Here is a 6,000-nt window from a genome sequence, read left to right on the forward strand (position 1 = left end):
TGTTCAACATCCAAGCAAATCATCATTGAGTATAAATCATTATGAACTGTCAGTCAAAGTCACTCATTTATACATCCTTATATCACTTTCATTTGCATTTAAAACCCAACTCTTTGGTCATGGTTTTATTGCATAATGCCGGCACAAAATGTAGCTGATAGTGACTCATTAGAGGAAGAAGATGCTCAAAAATAAATGATGAAGATGGTGAAGTGTATAAGTAATCAAGGCCTAAACGCCTCTGTTCATGGTTGAGGAGAAACATTGTTTAAGCTGTCTGTATTGATTTTCCTTCTAGATAATAATTGATGTACATATGATACAATGCAAATGAATCCACAATTGCATTAGGAAATACATGTTTGGGTGTATTAATAGCATTTAACACGTTAACAACGTGGAGGTCTTTTAAGTGCAAATGAACCATATGGCCTCAACAACAAAACCCCAGAGTGTGAGAGGGGAGGGGGAGGAAGAAAAGCCCTGACCTTTGACTGTCTACAAAGCATTCCCCAGACTGTGGACCCATTGAACAGAGGTCCTTCAAAGGTTTTATATAAAGAGCAACTCTAATGTGACCGCCATGCACAACTCAGTGCAAATACTAATATCACCCAGGAAACTCATTCTCTATGCAACTGCCAATGAGCTGTCATTACTCTCCAACTCCACCACAGGACGGGACTGATGCATCCACCGCCTTGTTGTGTAGGTGCTTTGTTCATATGTAAAACATGTACTCTGTATTTTTTTTTTTCACACACACACACACACACACACACACACACACACACACACACACACACACACACACACACACACACACACACACACACACACACACACACACACACACACACACACACACACACACACACACACACACACACCATTTCTAAATCCAGTTGGTATTCTTGGCTTCACTCTGCTGAGAATATCTGTCTTCAATTCAACATCTGTTTAACAGTCCTGTCAGCTGGAACGGTGGATCATCTCTAATTCCTCCAAATGTGGCACAAGTCGGGAATACTGGCTTCAATTTGGGGAAAATAAGAAAATAAATGCACACCCAAGCAGCTCTGCCAAGGTATAGATGAACTGCAACTGATTCTTATGTATGCACTTGGTTGGTCCCATCGGAACGTTACAGTGACGCTGTGAGTCCAAAATACAAAAAGCAAAGCTCGTATTAAGTTTAGTGGCTGAAATGTTGTTTTCAAGTTAGACCATATTTAGGTTTTTTTGAGCCACTAGGCTTTCAGTTGCATCAGATATCGTGGAAATGGCTGTTAGAAATGCTCAACACGTTTACAAAGTCTTATCTGCTCATTGTGTTTGCTCAGCCTGTATACTCCATCTAACTTCAGAGATTTAGTCGGTGATTTTATGATGCTTATCAGGTGTGACAGCCTGTTTTGTCGTGACGATCTTCATGCTTCATAATGTCTTTGGCATAATCTACCGCAGACCGTAAAAGAAAATGGATGAAAGTGAAAATATCTGCAAAATAAGAGGGAACACAGAATGAATTGTCACTCTCCTTGATTAAGATCTAGCAACAGCGGCATTTCCGCACTTCATCCAGGACTTATGTTGTTATTCCTTCGCTTCACTGGGAAGGCAGAAGAGGGCTTGGTGAAAACACCTCCAGAGGGCTTTCGCTCTCATACAGTGCAGGTGAGAGGCAGCGCTCGCCCCACAATGCACCTCTGCAGCACTAGCACCACACACAGCAGCTATCTTTCCCCTGGGTTCGGGGGGTCACTATTTTCCCACCGGGGGAAACCCTTTTTCTGCTCATATAGGGCTGATGCATTATGGCCTCTGAATGAGTATGGTGGCTTTCAATGTGCATTCCTCTGGGTTTCGGTTCTTACAGAGGGCCACTGAATAAGAAATCAGCATCTCTATAAAACGCTCTTTTTGGCACACAGTTCCCCCCTCCCTCCTCCTAACTCCATCCACCCCTGACTCCCCTCCCCCACTGCCATTCTGTGAAGTTAGGAATCCATAGGAGGTTTATTTGAGATGCAAGCACAAGTGTGAGAACACTGGGCTTGGGAAAAAAATCCTTTCCTTTGGCCTGAATGGGGGCATTTAAAAAAAGAAAACAGACGTTTTTTCAGGAACTCCTTCAGGCCTCGTCCACTGTCAGCTGAACAAAACACTGCAGCCATTCAGGAAAAATAAAGCTTGATTACTGGCTAATTTGATTGAGTGTCATTGTGATAAAAGATTTGCCTCATTTAAAGTATCCCCCCCCACTCTGTTGTTTCCATTTTATCTTATTGGGATAATAATTGTAACAAGCCTATCTAGTAAATACGTTAGAGGCCTGACAATGTTTGAGGGCACAGATCAGATGCTTTATCCACAGCTGAGGCTCTGCTTAGCTACTGGTGTTCAGAAATGAAAAGGAAAGTCAGTCACACAGCGATACCCAGCCGCTTCATTCAGCTCTGCTCCCATTTACACTTTCTGAAAACATCAAAGTCGGTTGGAGTCGAATCACAGAAAAAAGGGGCGCAAAGGAGACTAAAAAAATTCAGAATTCCCTTTAAACCCAGCATCAATTTGGCTTTTCATGAGGACGAGTTGAACTGTCACTTACATGATTAATGCATTGCATCCAGGGGTTGTTTGGTTAATTTGTTTCTCCAATTTTAAAACATAATTGATGGGACTTTTTAATATTCCTGTGGCACAGAACGTATTTTCGAATAGAAAGATCTTATGCAAACCTTACATGCATCCTTTCTGCATCTGATTTGCACACATATTCATGAACAATTGAACAACTGTGTGCTTCCATTGGAGTCCATAGTTATCTTCCTTAAAAAGCTGCACACACGCCAGCTCACAAAAAAGGAAAAGGGGTATTTTCTGCTGACACACGATTTGTATTTTCTGTGAGGCATTAGCACTACGAAATGGATCAAAGGATGATATTTGCAGAGGCATTGCCGGTGCAACATAATGAGGTGAATCCAATACAATGTTGTGAAAAACATCCATAATGTCGACTTATGCACAGACATGGCGACAGTGAGAAGCTGGCTTTGAATACAAACTCTATCTCGGCTCAGTCGTCGGCCGGATTCTTTGGCGTTTTCTTTATTTCTTTTGGCTTGCTGTCTTTCGCTTGATTTTTGTTCTGCACTCAAACTTAACTTCTAATGACAACGTTGAGGCTTATTCAGAGATGGCAGGGAGGCTTTCAGTGAGCTTGTTGCATAACCCACTACTACCATATGTTTCTGATCTCGAAAATTAGTAATACATTTGTTTTTATTATTATTTATTTATTTATTGCAAAAGTAGTTTAATGTTCACTATTTAAGATTTTTATTTAGGAACCATTATTTTTCTGCTATTACGGACTGCTCCTGGTGAGATAATGTCGAGAAGCATATGATTAGAAAATGATCTACTATACAAATGTGCTTGTGTTTATTTCCAAATGAGCCTCTAGTGCCTGGATGAATTGGATCAATGTGCTGTAAGTGACGTTGTCTCATTGTGCTGAATATTACGGCTTTCTGGGAACAAAAGTCCCCGGAGATGAAGTTGACAGGAAGCCAATGTGCAGGCACGTTGCACATTTGTGTTTCATTCAGTCTGCTGTGGCTGATTTGTGTCTGTGCGACTGGAGCTTCAACATGTTGGAGTGATGTTAGCAGGCTTCCAACGAAAAAATGTGGGAGAGGTCCCTTCTCCATACAAGAATATTGCCATTTTTCAATGACTTCAACTAATAATTGTTTTCGTTTTTAATTAATGATTTGATTAGTTGGTCAGAAAATAGTAAAAATAAATGTGTTAATGTCTTTTCATACCCGTGCGACCAAAGAATATTCACCTGACTATTATATATGATAACGAAATTATTACATCCGTACATTTAAAAACTGGAATTATTGAATGTTTTGCCGTTTCTTACTGAAAAGCTAAAACAATGAGCACTGAGATCACCACATGTGATGTTGAATTACAAATTAGAGCCTCATATACATCTACATGCAACAGACAATACTTCATAATATTTAGTTTCCTCACACTTTTGTGAAAGCACCAAGCTGTTGGAGTAAACAGCTTTTTGGGAGGTCTATCGCTTTAATTAACAGTGAGGGTGAGGCTGACAGCTGTGATGGAAATAGGCGAGCCAATCACAGGTGCTGTGTGGGGCGCAGGAAGGAATGTGAGGGAGTGTTTGACAGAAGAGGCCATGTGCAGAAATAAGATGACAGGTGGTTGGCCTGATCCAACGCCAGGCTGCCAAAATGGGTTTGCCTTTGGGAGCTCCAGAAAAAACATGACGGTGTTAATGAAAATGGCAGCGTCTAAATGTGGTGCGCTTCAAAACAGCACATCCCAAGGTTAGGATAGTCAAAAATTAAATATGACATGCTTGAAAATAAATTAATGAATGGTATAATGGAACTTATGGACTGCATTTAAATGATTGATGGCATTTGAATGTGTTAAAGATTTCAACTCCTAACTTAAGATCAGACTAAAGTTTTGTCTGTGATCTATTCCTGAATATGATGTTTAATGTTCAAAGATTTGTATTGAAAGAGATATAACAGTATCTTTAGTTAGATCAGAAGTTCCACGCGTCATAGACTCACTTTGGTCTAAATGAACCAAATCTAATTTTAAACAGAAGTTTTGCTTGGTGGATAAGAATAAAACATTAAATAGAGGCTCCTATGAATTGGAAGTGTCGCACTCAGATATTTGCTACAACCTGACATCCTTTGTATGTTTTTGAGTCTCTGTGGGAGTTGCTCTGAATGCCCTCCAGGTGCAATACTAGATTGACACGGAAAAATGCAATTTTTTTTCAAATGAAAGACTTCACCCGAGTGTAGAACTATTTTTTTTTTTACATAGAAACATCAGCCAACAAGAATACATCTAAAGTATTTGATTCAATAAGCAGAACTATATTATTTTTGCTAAATATAGTTCTAAAAATGCAGGAAAAAAAGCCCATGTGACTGATTTAATATTACATTATTTTATTACACATTTAACAACGTAAATGTTTCAATGCCAAATCTTTATCTGAAAAGTATTTATAGTCTGATAAATGTATTGGGATGAATAGTACACAATTTCTTAATAAAAGCAGAAGTAACATTTGAAAAGCAGTGAGTATGAAACACCTCAAAGTTGTACTGATCTACAGTACTTCACTATCATTTTCACCACTGCTGCCTCAGAATATATATTTGTACAACTTGCCAGTAAGACCAAACAAAATTGTTGTTTTCTCAAAGTTAATACAAACTTTACCTCATAAATCCCTCACAATTTCATGCAGGAATAAACACATCCCCAATTTTTTTTTTATCGTAAATCACTCTTATTCTGTTGTTACCTGCACGAACCGCTAAGCACGTACACTAAAACATTCACAGCGGGAAACAGATGGTATGTTTGTGTCCGCGTGGGCGTATTTTTTGTGTGTACGAATGGCTGTGTTATCATCCCTGACAGCATTATTCCACCATGTTTCTGTGGATGTTCTCAATGTCAGCTAAGTTTCCACCGTGTTGCGGCTTTGCGAGGAGCCGTGCATGCCGAGGCCTGTTTCCTAAGCCTGCCATTCTGACACACACAAAAGGTGCTGCTCATCTAGGCTTTGTGTCGAGGATTAGGAGAGCAGATACGCTGCAGCCCCAGAGAGACACATTCAAAAGTTTCTGCTTCCGTTTTCTCACATACCCTCGCTTTTCAAACTGGCTGGTAAATTCCTGAGAATACGACACAGGATCGTCCCACGTGGAGCACTGAGAGTATCAGTGGCAGCCGATGATGTCAGGGTTTAAAAAGTGAAATCTAATTACAGTATATGGAAGTTGCCACGAGGGAAAATGGTTAAACCGTTAATCCGGAGTGTTATTAGCTAACAAAGTAGGCTGTCGGAATATAATTTAACTAGCCTGACAAGTTAAGGGTTTCATCACCCAGCTCTCAGCATAGCACAAAGGA

This window comes from Notothenia coriiceps, unplaced genomic scaffold (genome assembly GCF_000735185.1).
Source record: "Notothenia coriiceps isolate Sejong01 unplaced genomic scaffold, NC01 NC01_scaffold00037246, whole genome shotgun sequence".
NCBI lineage: Eukaryota > Metazoa > Chordata > Actinopteri > Perciformes > Nototheniidae > Notothenia > Notothenia coriiceps.